The sequence below is a fragment of the Colius striatus genome, unplaced genomic scaffold, assembly GCF_028858725.1.
Source record: "Colius striatus isolate bColStr4 unplaced genomic scaffold, bColStr4.1.hap1 scaffold_38, whole genome shotgun sequence".
Taxonomy (NCBI): domain Eukaryota; kingdom Metazoa; phylum Chordata; class Aves; order Coliiformes; family Coliidae; genus Colius; species Colius striatus.
The window spans coordinates 768810-783405 of record NW_026908522.1 but is presented as its reverse complement, the minus strand read 5'-3'; positions in this window follow the sequence as shown (position 1 = coordinate 783405).

Below are 14596 nucleotides of genomic sequence, written 5' to 3'. Positions count from 1 at the left end.
ATTTTATCTACAGCCGAGACAACAGCCTGTAGGGAGGAAGACAGACTTTCTTCATATTGCCGAAGTTGAACACCCATTTCCCCCACTGTTTTCCCCTCACCTTCTTTCCAGGAGATGACTGCCAATGAATTAGCATAAGATGATGGTGCACTCTGCAGAAATCTTCGCCACATAGACTGTGTGCACTGGACCTCATCTGGGTCTGTTGGTAACTGCTCATTATGAATCATTTCCCGCACAGCTAACTCCCTCAGGTACTGGATACCTTTGTCCATTGTGGTCCACTTGCCTGGGTGGCATATGATATCTTCTTTGAAGGGGTATCTTTCCCTCACACCAGACAAAAGTCTTCTCCAGAGGCTGAGGACTTCTGTCTTCCTTCCAATCGCCTTGTCAATGCCGCCATCCCGGGACAGAGAGCCCAGCTGCCTGGCTTCCCTGCCCTCCAAGTCCAAGCTGTGGGCCCCATTCTCCCAGCATCGGAGCAGCCAGGCAACAAGGTGCTCGCTTGGGTGGCGACTGTAATCTTTTCGCACTTCTCGCAGTTCGCTCAGGGACAAGGATCGAGTGATTATCTCTGGCTCTGACTCTTCCTCCCGTTCCCGTGATGACACTGGTTCATCTTCATCCCTCACAAGGCGAACTGATTTTTTTATGTGTTTCCTTTTCTGGACAGGAGCAACTGACACTGCCACAGGTTGATCCTCTGATTCAGAATCAGTGTCTGCTGTTGGAGTTAGGGCAGCAACAGCATCAGTTGCCTCAGTTTGAATAGCCACAGTGGTTGCTAGGGTGGCATTCCTAATCTGTACAAGTAAAAAACTCTTCCAATACCGGTTCATATTCTTCTGTATATCAATCCCTCCATAGCTGCCCAACCTCATAACAGTCTGGAAAACACATTTCACAACTCTACCCAAGAAAAACACCCTACCTGGGGAACAGAGCAACAAAACCACAATGGCTGGGACATCCCAAGTGCGTTCGGAATTGTCAAAAGCTATTGCAGTTAACCTGAATGAGTAAGGGAGGATGGAAAAAATGGAAAAATTACGTCCCTCCATTTTTCCCATGAACTGAGTGTCACTAGTGTCACTACCTTCTGAAAATAAATGTCCAAGTTGCAGAAATGCCAACCCAGTCATGTACAAGTATTGGCCTAGCTCCATACCCAGTGACACAACCATGCCATAAGCCAGTAGCAACCAGTACATCAGAACGAGTGCTTTTGTCCCTTTTCCAAAGGACATAAACACTATCAGAGAGAATACATAGTGCATATGACAAATTATGGGCCAACAGCAGTTAAGCAAATCCATCAACATTGTGACAATTGTTTCAGCCTAATGTGTCTTATTTCAACCCCGCGGGCCCCACGTTGGGCGCCAAATATGTCGTGGTTTTGCCCAGCCGGGAACAAAGAGCCACGAGGGTGCTCGCTCACTCCTCCCCTCCCGGTGGAGTGGGAAGGGGAACCAGAGAAAAAGGGGAAAAAAACCCGCGTAGGTTGAAATAAGAGCGGTTTAATAGAACAACAATAAGAATGAACAGGTTCAGGGGGAAAAAAGGAACAGTTTTAACAGTACACGAGGGGATATACAAAAGGAATGGCGCGTGCCGCGGCTGCTCACCACCCAGGACCCGACGCGACTCCCCCTCCGACCGGTAGCCCCGCCCGTGCTCCCGAAGCCCCGCCCCCGACTAGCTCCCTGCCTCTGGGTACTGGGCATGATGTCAGTATGGTATCGAATACCTGTTGGCCAGCCCAGGTCAGCTGCCCATGCTGTGCCCCTTCCTACTTCCTCATCAAAGTTAACTCTATCCTAGCCAAAACCAGGACATTGGGGGACTTCATTTGCTTGTCAATACCTTCCAAAGCGGTTCACAAGTTTCCACCTCACAGAATTCATTCCAAAGTTCACAAACAACTGATTTAGAAAATAAATCTTCTAATAAGTTAATGATTGCACTTCTACTGTATATGGCAAATTACAAAATTCACTTGCAAATAACACTTTTCGGTCTTAAATTTGTCACAAAGTTATAACTTCTACAGCACAGTGCACAAAGAGGTTTGTAGAGAGAAAAATATCTTACCTTTTCACCTTTTATTGTCACATAAAGGAAAACATCAGATGTGGTATCTTCTACAGCACATACTTTGGCTGTCGTCTGGGTAGTAGCAAAACTGAGTGATGGTGTTTCAATGATGCAGCTGCCTGTTCTTTCCTGCTCTTCTCCAGCCCAGTGTTTCCTCACTAACCCAGCATTTGGAAGAGCAAACAATGGGTGTAATAAAAGTCTCCCTCTCACTGTAGTGGTGACAAGTTTCTGTTGATCTCCTGGGGACTTTACTTTGGGTTTGGTTTGACATTTTGGCCACCTGGACTTGAGAATTCTCCCTCCCTTTTCCACTCCCCTTTTCACATTTGTTGCCTGGGATTCTCCCTTTACAGTTCTTGCAGGACATTTATCCACACTCTGTGCTCTGCACTTGAAACAACCAGCAGATGATTTCTGATGGAACCTGAGGCTCTCTGGCCTGATGCAAAGGCAATTTGCATCAAAACTCCTCCAAAATCCTTTTTTTTTCTCTCTCAGAATTGCACCAAAACCTCATTTTATCCCTCACAACTCCCCAAACCCCACTTTTTCCCCTCAAAACGCTTCCAAAACTCCACTTTTTCCCTCAAGATGGCACTTTTTTACCCAGCAGTTCCCAAAAATCACACTTTTTCCCTCAGAATAGCACCCAAAACCCACTTTTCCTCTGAAAATACCTCCAAAACCTCACTTTTTCATTCAGAACTACACCAAAACACCACCTTTTCCCCTCAAAACACCACCAAAACACTTGTTTTTCCACAAATCCACCCAAACCCCACTTTTCCCCTCAAAACTCCATCCAAATCCCACCTTTTCCGCTCAGAATTGCACCAAAGCCTCATTTTATCCCACAACTCCATGGCTTTTGGCCCTCAGAAATCTACTCCATCCCCACTTTTCCCCTCAAAACTCTTCCAAACTACACTTTTCCCTGCAAAGCTGCACCAAAACCCACTTTTTCTCCTAAAACTCCAACAAAACCTCACTTTTGCTCTCAGAAATAAACAAAAACTCTACTTTTTCCCTCAGAATTGCTCAAAAACACTGCTTTTCCTCTATCAAATTCCACTCAAATCCGAACTGTTTTCCTGTAAAATGCCACCCAAACCTCACCTTTCCCCTCAGATTTGCCCCCACACCTCATGTTATCCCTCACAACTCCCACAAACCCTCACTTTTCCCCTCTAAATCCCAACAGAAAACAACTTGTTCCTTCAAACCTCCACCCAAACCCCCACTCTGGACCTCAGATAGTTACCAAAACCTTCCTTTTTTTCTCATAACTCCACCCAGACCTCACACTTTCCCCTCAGGATTTCCCCAACAGCTCACTTTTCCTCTCAAAACTCTACCAAATCAAACACTTTTCCCCACAGAAATACCCTCAAAACCCACTTTTGCCGCCTCAGAAAACCACCAGAACCCCCACTTTTCCCCTCAGACATGCCCAAAAACCTCCCTTCATCCCTCACAACTCCACTGAAACCACACTTTTTCTCTCACAATTGCGCCAAAACCTTATTTTATCCCTCCAAACACCCCCCAAACCCTACTTTTCTTCTCAAAACTCTACCAAAACCCCACTTTTTGCCACCTAAGTTCCCCAAAAACCCATTTTTCCACTCAAAACACCACCCACACCTCACTTGACTTCAGAATTGCCTCCAACCTCATTTTATCTCTCAGAACTCCCCTAAACCCTCACTTTTCCCCTCAAAACCCCAACAAAAAACCACTTTTTCCTTGCAAACTCCACACAAACCCACACTTTTGCTCTCAGAATTGAAACAAAACCCCCTTTCATCCCAGAACTCCACCACTCTTTGCCCTCGCAAATGTACTCAATCCCAGCTTTCCCCTGCAAAACTGCACCAAAGCCCCACTTTTTCTCCCAAAACTCCAACAAAACCCCACTTCTCCTTTCAGAAATAAACCAAAACCCCACTATGCCCCTCAGAATTGCTTCAAAACCCCACTTTTCCTCTCAAAACTACACCCAAATCCCAATTGCTTTCCCTCACAATTACCCCAAAACCTCTTTTGATCCTCCCTCAGAACTCCCCCAAAACCCCACTTGGTCCTTCAAAACTCACACAAAACCCCTTTTCTCCTCACATCTTCCCCAAAGTCCCTCTTTTCCCCTCAGAATTACTCCAAAACCTCACTTTTTCCATCCAAACTCCACCTAAACCCCACTTTTGCTCTCAGAAATTTAACAAAACCCTACTTTTTCCCTCAAAACACCACCCAAACCCCACCTTTTCCCTCAGAAATGCCCCAAAACCTCATCTTTTCCCTCAAAACTCCACCCAAATGCCACTTTTCTTTCTCAGAAATGTACTCAAACCCCACTTTACAGCCTCAAAACTCCTCCAAAATCCTTTTTTTTCCTCTCAGAACTTCACCAACACCTCATTTTATCCCTCACAACTGCCCCAAACCCCACTTTTTCCCGTCAAAACCCAACCAAGTCCCCCCTTTTTTGCATTCAAAATCCACCCAAACCCCACTTTTTCCCCTCAAAACGCTTCCAAAACTCCACTTTTTCCCTCAAGATGGCACTTTTTTACCCAGCAGTTCCCAAAAATCCCACTTTTTCCCTCAGAATAGCACCCAAAACCCACTTTTCCTCTGAAAAGGCCTCCAAAACCTCGCTTTTTCACTCAGAACTCCACCAAAACACCACTGTTTCCCTCAAAACTGCACCAAAACCCCGCTTCTTCCCCCAGAAGTTCCCCAAAACTGCACCTTTCCCCTCAAGACTCTACCAAACCCCACTTTTTCCCCTCAAAACTCCACCAAAACCCCATTTTCCCCCTCAAAACACCACCCAAACTCCACTTTTACCCTCAGAATTTCCACAAAACCCCACTTTTCCCCTCAAAACACCACCAAAACATTTGGTTTTTTCAAAAATCCACCCAAACCCCACTTTTTCCCTTTAAAAATTTACCAAAACCTCACTTTTTCCCTCAAAACTCCACCAAAATCCCACCTTTTCCCACAGAAATACCCAAAAGCCTCATCTTTTCCCTCAAAACTCCACCCAAATCCCACCTTTTCCCTCAGAAATGCCACCCAAACCTCACTTTTCCTCTCAGATTTGCCCCCACACCTCATGTCATCCCTCACAACTCCCACAAACCCGCACTTTTCCCCTCTAAATCCCAACAGAAAACAACTTCTTCTGAAAGAATAAAATGAAATAAAATGGAGCCGGTGAGGCTCAGTCACAGCAAGGCCGACTAGGCCACGAGAAAGGATGATGAAACCAACCCTGGCCATTGCATCAGAAACCGCAGGGGCTGAGAAACATGTCTCAGAAAATTGGATCCATTGTCCCCACCGTGCCAGCAGGGCACCTGGGTTAAGGGGAAGTTGTGTGCGTGTGTTGGAATTTTCCGTCCCTCATCCCAGCATATATAAACCCCTACCTGCAAAGCCTCGGGGCCGCCTCCTCTGTCTCCTGCGTGAGATACGAGACGGCCCGGAGCTCCGCAATAAAGCTCACCTCTTGCTTTTGCAACAAGCCGGTCTCTCGTCTTCCTTGGGGTGTTCGCCGTCCGGGCTTGGAGCGAAAGCCTGCAGCTTTCAACATCACGACCAACAGTTTTTACACTCGTTGAGGCAAGGGACTGAGGATGGAAAGGACGAGCCCAGCGGTCCGTGAGGGCCGGGGCCGGCGGTGTCGGCGCGGTGTGTGTGGGGGGGCTCCGGAGACACCGACCGGGCGCGGGAAGCGGCTGCGCGGCGGCGGCTGCGGATGGAAGGGGCGGGGGGGGTCTGGCTCACTCCGTGCCGGCCCCGGCGCCGGCGGCGCAGCCGCTGTTACTCTCTCCCGTGTTTTCTTTGTCTCCCCTCACATGCCCGATGGTGCCCAGTCTAACACGGGGTCGCGCTCCCCCACTCTCCTCTGATCATCCTGCGCTGCACCCCGCCCGACTCCGCCCGCTCGGCATTGCCCTGCGAGTCGTCCCAGGGGTAACTCGGCGGGCTGGGCTCGAATGGGAAGCAGCTCTCCCGCGGGGGCTCTGCTCTGAAGCCCCTTCGCCTCTCTGACTTTGTAAATACTCTTGTGTAGAGAAGAACCTTTTTCTTTTTTCTCGGTATCATCCGCCTCAGCGCCGCTCCCGGCACTACTCTCGGTGCTGCTCCCGGCACCTCTCCCGGCGCCTCTCCCGACACTACTCTCGGTGCTGCTCCCGGCGCTTCTCTCGGCACCTCTCTCGGCGCTTCTCCCGGCGCTTCTCCCGGCGCCTCTCCCGGCACCGCTCCCGGCACCTCTCCCGGCACCTCTCCCGGCGCTTCTCCCGGCGCTACTCTCGGCGCCTCTCCCGGCACTACTGTCGGTGCCTCTGCCAGTTCACTCTCTGCCCCAGGGACAGGCTCACTAAGTGGGGGGGGGGGGGGGGGGGGGGGGGAGGCGGGGGCTCTTTAGGCCGGCACTCTTGTTCCTCTGGAGGGGCTGATGGCTCATATGGTTCTCGTACCCCGTCCGTGCCTCCAGGGTCATTTTCTACACGCGGCGTGGGGAGCACTACTTTTGAGACAGTAGGAGCCAGCGAGGTGGATTGGAACCAGCCACGCTCATCATTTTTGTTCTTACTCTGTGCTGCTGATGCGTGCTCAGCAGCCTTCTTTTCTGCCTGATGTTGCAACAACTCATTGTGCACTATCCGCCAAAACTTCCCTAACTTTTCAGCTATCTCATCGTCCTCCAGGGTAGCTTCCCACAGCAAATCCCCAAATCTACGCCATTCGCTCAATTCATGCACTGTCTGTGGATTCTGAAACACTCCCTTAGCATACCCATAAGCTAACAACCCTGGTAGGTCTTTTTGCAGATCTATACCCTTTATCTGCCGCTTCTGCAAGAATGCAGTAAATAAATCATATGCCGCTTGCCTTTCCACACCTATTTGTCAGCGCGCTGTTGCAGCCCTTCAAGGTCCGGCGGCACGTATCGGCCGGGCTCGGCTATACGGTCACCCAGGGCACGGCGTGGTCCCAATTTTCACGCTTATTGCCGTCCTTGCTGCATAGGACCCGAACCCCTTCGTGGCTCTACCGTGGCGCCCAGTCGGTATATCACGTCCTTCGCGTATCACGTCGGGGTCACCATTTGCTTAAGACGACGGGAGACAAGCCCACCCTGCAGTGCAACAAGTCTCAACTTTATTTGCAAAGATACAACTCTTTTATAGATACAATAATCAGGCTCATACATCTTGCAAAAGCTAAGCTCATCATTGGTTCCCAGTTAGGTGCAAACCTCGCCCTTGTTTCAACATACTCCAGATACGTGTGGCTGCTTAACCCAAACTAAGCTCCTGCTTTCTCATCCTGTTCTCATACAGCTCTCTTGCTCTCACGGCCTTGAGCAGGAGTCCACTATCTTATCGCTTAATGCTTACTGCCTAACCAGCTGTATTCTATCATGTCCTCTTTTCTCTAGCCAAGTCTCCACCAAACTCCCCACATAGGTGGGATCTGCCTTCCTGCTTTCTTGTAGCTCCCATATGCAGTGCTGTAACTTAACAGACACATGTATTTTTTCAATGGGAGATGAGGAGACAAAGAGTGTGGTATTGAAGATAGCTCCCACAGCAAAGCAGCTGCAAATGTGACACCGTGCTGGCTGATAGACTGCATGGGGACCTTCGTACTACTGTAGCTGGGGTCTGCCTTCCTGCTTTCTTGTAGCTCCCATACTCAGTGGTATAACTTAACTGACAACATGTATTTTTTCAATGGGAGCTGAGCAGTCCAAAGGAGTGGGACTGAAGATAGCTCCCACAGGAAAGCAGCTGCAAATGGGACACAGTGCTGGCTGATAGTCTACAATGGGACCTACGTACAACTGCAGCTGGGGTCTTCCTTCCTGCTTTCTAGTAGCTCTCATACGCAGTGGTATAACTTCTACCGACAGTTTGTATTTTTTCAATGGGAGTTGAGGTTAATTATGGACGGATAAAGTTGTGATGGACCGGCTTGCACCTCCTCGTCCACATCCATAGCAAGCTTGAGCAAGGGGAAAACCGAAACAGCAGATTGTAACAGAAACAAGGTCAAAGCAAGAAGATAGGACAGGACATTAAACCAAGCGTTGTTAGAGGACTGAATATAGCATTCAATTTAGCATTGTATGATTGACTGTACTTGACTAATAAATGGTAACATATGTAACCAACAATAATATAAAGGTAACTAAACGTAAGGTGAGCATAACCATAGTGTGAGAGAAAACTAACTGAAGGCCAAACAGATGGGGTGATATTTTAGACACAATAAGGCTGATGTTTTAAGCACAATAAGGATGGTGTTTAAACACAGTGAGGTTGGTGTTTAAGTTGTTACCAAAATGAAACTTTGAGGCCTTATGCATAGTGCGTGATGCTCAGTATTAACTATTTGCCATGAATTGTGGCACGTACAAAGCATTTGGAAAAGGTATAGAAGTGATGATGATGTGACAATAAATTGGAGCTGATGCACATCAGATTGGTGTCTGGTCACTCCCGTTTCGCCCAACAAAGAAGAACCCCTGCGCAAAGAAAAAGAAACCCTGCAGAACAGGCTGCCCAGAGGGCTTGTGGAGTCTCCTTCCTTGGAGGATTTCAGCACAAGCCTGGACACTTTCTTGTGCGACCTGATCTAGGTGAACTGAATTCTGGGGGAGGGGGTTGCTCTAGATGATCTCTAATGGTCCCTTCCAACCCCTACCACTCTAGGATTCTATGATGTCACACAGTCTAGATGCAGTACCCAGATGTGCTGTGATGTCACGGAGCACTGTTGCAGCATCCAGAGGTGATGTGATGTTATAGAGAACTGTTGCCATGCCCACGTCTGCTGTGATGTCACAGAGTCTCATTTCAGTGCCCAGATATTGTGTGAAATCTCAGAGCACTGTGTGTCCAGTGTCCAGACGTCCTGTGATGTCACAGAGCACTATTGCAGTGCCCAGATGTGCTGTCATATCACACAGCCCTGCTGCAAAGCCCAGATGTGCTGTCGCGTTACATAGTCCTATTGCAGTGCACACGTCTTATGATGTCACAGAGTACTGTTGCCTTTCCCAGATGTGCTGTGATGTCACAGAGCACTGTTGCACTGCCTAGTACTAGGACGTCGCACAACCCCACGGCAGTGTCTGGATGTGATGTGATGTCAAACACTCTTGTTGCAGTGCCCAGATTTTCTGTGATGTCCTACAGCCCCGTTCCAGTGCCTGGATATGCTATGATGTCATGGAGCAGTGTAGCACTGCCCAGATGTGCTGTGATGCGACGCACACCGCACATCCTCTGCAATGCCCACATGTACTGCTGTGCCACACAGTCCTGTTGTAGTGCCTAGATGTTCTCTGATTTCACACACCCCCTTGTCATGCCCAGATGTGCTGTGATGTCACACGGCCCTGTTGCAGGGCCCAGATGTGCTATGATGTCACAGAGCACTGTTGCAGTGCCCAGATGTGCTGTGATGTCACAGAGTACCACTGCAGTTCCCACTTGTGCTGTGATCTCACAGGCACTGTAGCAATGTCCTCTTGTGATAGGATGTTTCAGAGCACTGTTGCAGTGCCCACGTCTGCTGTGATGACAGAGTCTCATTTCAGTGCCCAGATACTATGTGAAGTCTCAGAGCAGTGTGTGTCCAGTGCCCAGACGTCCTGTGATGTCACAGAGCACTATTGGAGTGCCCAGATGTGCTGTAAGGTCACACAGTCCTGCTGCAAAGCCCAGATGTGCTGTTGTGTTACACAGTCCTGTTGCACTGTGCACATGTTCTGTGATGTCACAGAGCACTGCTGCCTTTCCCAGATGTGCTGTGATGTCACAGAGCACCGTGCCAGTGCCTAGTGATGCTGTTATATATCACAGCAGTGATTGAGTGCTCAGATGTCTTGTAATGTCACAGAGCACTGTAGCAGTGTGCAGTTGAGATAAGATGTTATAGAGCACTGTTGCAGTGCCCAGATGTGCTGTGATGTCAGAGAGTCCTGTTTCAGTGCCCAGATATTATGTGAAGCCTTAGAGCACTGCTACAGTGCCCGAAAGTGCTGTCATGTCACACAGCACCGCTGCAAAGCCCAGATGGGCTGTTGTATTACACACTCCTGTTGCAGTGCGCACCTGTGCTGTGATGTCACAGAGCACTCTTGCAGTGTTCAGTTGTGCTGTGATGTCAAACGCCCGTGGAAGAGGAAGACGGAGCACTGGAACAGGTTGCCCACAGGGCTTGTGGAGTCTCCTTCCTTGGAGGACTTCAGCATAAGCCTGGACACGTTCCTGTGCGACCTGATCTAGGTGAACTTGATTCTGGAGGAGGGGGTTGGTCTAGATGATCTCTAATGGTCCGTTCCAACCCCTACCATTCTAGGATTCTATGATGGCACACAGCCTGGATGCAGTACCCACATGTGCTGTGATGTCACAGAGCACTGTTAGAGTGTCCAGAGGTGATGTGATGTTATAGAGCACTTTTACCATGCCCACGTCTGCTGTGATGTCACAGAGTCTCTCTGCAATTGCCACATGTGCGGCAATGTCACTGAACCCCACTGCAGTGCCCACGTGTGCTGTGATGTCCCCATGCAGTCTATCAGCCAGCACTGTGTCACATTTGCAGCTGCTTTCCTGAGGGAACTATCTCCATTCCCACTCACTGGGACTCCTCAGTTCCCATTGAAATAACACATGTTGTCGGTTAAGCTCTACCACTGAGTATGGGAGCTACAAGAAAGCAGGAAAGCAGACTCCACCTAGAGTGGTAAGTAGGTCCCATTGTAGTCTATCATCTTGCACTGTGTCACATTTGCAGCTGCTTTCCTGAGGGACTTATCTCCAATCCCCTGCACTTGGGCTGCTCAGTTCCCATTGAAAACACACAGGCTGCCAGTAGAAGTTATGCCACTGCGTGTGGACACTACAAGAAAGCAGGTACACAGACCCCAACTACAGTGGCAAGTAGGTGTGGTAGTTTGAGCCTGGCTGGATGCCAGGTGCCCACCACACCACTCTGTCCCCCACCTCCTCAGCAAGCCAGGGAAGGGGAGAAAATAAGATGGGAGTCTCGTGGGTTGAGATAAAAGCAGTTTAATAAAGAAGCAGCAAAGCCGCGCGCGGGAAGCAAAGCAGAAGCAGATAAAGCTGTTCCTCTCCACTTCCCATCAGCAGCGATGTCCGGCCACCTCCCGAGAAGCAGGGCTGCGGTACGCGTAGCGGTTGCTTTGGGAAGGCCAGAAATGCATCTCGCCTCCCCTTCCTGCTCCTCTCCCCCAGTTTATATTACTGAGCTGATGTCATAGGGTATGGAATATCTCCTTGGTCAGCCTGGGTCAGCTGTCCTGGCCATAGTCCCTCCCAAGACCATGCCCACCCACAGTTATTGGTGAAGGTGGGGGAAGGAGTGCTGGAGGGACAGCCCTGATGCTGTGCGAGCGGTAGTCATAATATTGATACCAACAGTAAGCACAGCACTGCAGGAGCTGCTGTGGAAAGTCACTACCATCCCAGACCCACTACAGACAGTCACAGGAATGCAGACATATTACAAACACTATTGTTTCTGTGTTCAAACGAAACACACAGTCAGTAATATCAATCATGAAAACATCTCCTTAATTGTAGCATTCTTTTTTCATAAAGTGTATGCTCAAAAGACCTTGTAAACTCTTACAAGGGCTCCAAGTTTGCTGCATGTCCAATATGTTCATGTGGCTGCACAGCTTCTGAAGTTGTGTTCTATGTTCTGCATTGTCAGTTCCCAGACCTGTAGGCAAAACCTCAGATTGAACGTCGTATTCGTTAACTGACATCTTCAAGTCTGGAAGCCTGGTAACCCGGACCTTGGATGACAAAACACACCAAGTTGAAACCACAACTCATCAGTAGTCTCTCTCTAACTCTAAGCTACTCTAAGTGAAGCTTTAAACATGTACCCGTTTATTGATACCTGTAAGTAATTGGTTTTCTCCCAATGTCCCAACAGGCACGTTCCCATGTTTAATTCTTCTCCAGATATTGCCATCTTTTTCATCATAATAGTGTCGTAAGGAACTCGTAGTTAACTCCATGGAACACAACCAAGAGAGCAATCAAGTAAACAATCCGAGCCCTGATTACACAAGTTACATCTGAAATACACACCACACAGAATAACTTCCTAGACCAAAACATAGAAGAAAACTGCTGGGGGGACATAGTTAGAAAAACTCTACACAAGAACAAAAGCAGAGCAATCAGAAAAAGGCTGAGATGTGCCATATAGAAAAAGAAGCTGCTAAAGAGAATTACTTCCAGTAATTCCCCGTTTCCACTTTATTTTTCATCTGAAATGGACTGAATGGTCAGATGGAAAACAGCATCACACATTCCAAAACACTAACTAACTGTACTCTTGGTCAGGACCAAGCAGCCACAAGAGGCACGTCATGATCCTGAGATGGAGGGGTGGCCTTTCTGATGAACTTGTCCAGACAATTAAAAAATAACCAACTCTTTAAGCAAAACTCATCTCTAAGTCAATCTCCTACCAACAAGGTTTTGGGAGAATAGGAGAATGCTGAGAGGAAACACTCACTGCATGGAGGACTGTTACCTTCTAGTCAGTCTTACCCAGAAGAATATTTGCCAGTGCCTTTATTACAGGCCAGGGAACTGACAGAACAATACAAACATGGCACTGACTAATATTTTCTTTTCAGGAAAACCTGAAGAGTTGACTCTGAGAAAACCAATAATTAAACCCATTTCATCCCATGCCTGAGATTATTGCCATGAGAAGTTATCTCTGTTTACCACAGAATGGCTGTGGCTGGAATGGCCCTCTGGAGATAATTTCATCCAAACTCCCTGCTCAAGCAGGGACACCTAGAATCATGTGCCCAGGACCACATCCTGGTTGCTTCTGCTTATTTCCAAAGACAGAGACTCTACAGTCTCTGAGAAACCTGTTCCAGGGGTCAGACGCCACCACAGTAAAAATCCAACAGTGTTACCTGAATACCGTGTGGAATCAAATTGAACTTGGAACGGACAGAAGCAAAGAAAAGAACAGGTGCTCTTGGTAAAGGAGTTTAGATACAAATATTTTGTAATGCTGCAATTCTATACCTCCCATTGGGTCAATCCCAGTTGTGTTTCCCAAGGTCAGTACTACTTTTGCTTTGTGTAGTTCTCCTTTAACTGTTTGATGAATAGAATTAGTTACCTAAGGAAAAAAAGTCACTGCACTTGAGGTGAATTCCAACTTAACTTTACAATAACTGCAATGAAACAAATCTTCCAACCTTAAAAATGACACGAGTATTAAACAAATAAAACCAGATTTTGTTACTCATTAAGGAAGGAGCTTCCTGAATGGGACTGTACTCAAACACAGTTTCATTTACAGAGGCTACCCTTCCCCCGTTGAATCCCCACAGATGCAAAAGCAGCAGTAACGTTTTCTGGAAGAAGATACTGAATTCAGAAGAACTGAAGAAAAAAAATCGCATAAATCTCACTTAATTTTGCAGGAAAACAAACCAAGAAAGCTGACTTCTCAGAATCTGGCCAATAGTAGATATTTCTTGTCAATACTAATGAGGAGTTAAATTTGAAAACTAAGTTTGCAGTTCATTACTGCTTTCTTACAGAAAATAACACACAAAGAGAAATAAGAGAACATACCATTGAAAATCTGATAAATATTACCTTTGGGTTCCACTCAAGTTCATTATCAATGGGTGTCACTCTACAAATTCCCCAGCCTGAGGTGGCAGGCACTGAAACTTGGCAGGTGAGTGAAGCAGCTGGTAACTTTGGACTTGACATGTTCTGCCTTCATCTATATAGTTAATTTTGACACTACAGAACATATTTTCCTTCTCTTTTGGGGAAAATATCTAGCACCTGAGCCCTTCAGAGTTGGAGAGGAAACAAAGAATGATTATAGTTGGAAAGTTTCTTCACCTACTTGTGTCTAAAAAAGATTAAACTTTCACAGCACAATGTTCAGTGGTGTGTATGTGGAGCCATTCTGGCTTCCCTTCAGCACAGGCAGCATGGGAGAGCTTTTTAAAAACAATTTGTACAGCAGAGATTTTTTTTGCTAGTTTTGATGGTGGGTTAACTTTAACTTAGCAGTAAAAGTTCTAAACTACTTTGTATTAAAAAGTGCACATGAATAATTTAAACCAAAACAAATCCACATTTTTACCTGTGAACAACTGTTTTCTGACATAAACCATGAAATGCCAGCTTCTCCACATTTTTAACAGCAATCTTATTACCAGGTTCCTTAAAATACCCAATAATTCCTTCAGCAAGAATTGTATATTGGTCCTTCTGCTGATCCACTCTTCGACCAAAGTAGTTTGTTGCATTTACAACGTGGAGAGGCAGAATCTGAAAGCATAAAATACGTTATAAAAAAGATAACTGATGGTTTCTTAAGCTAATGAGATGCTTTCATATTGAAGATGACCTACCTCTTTCCAGCC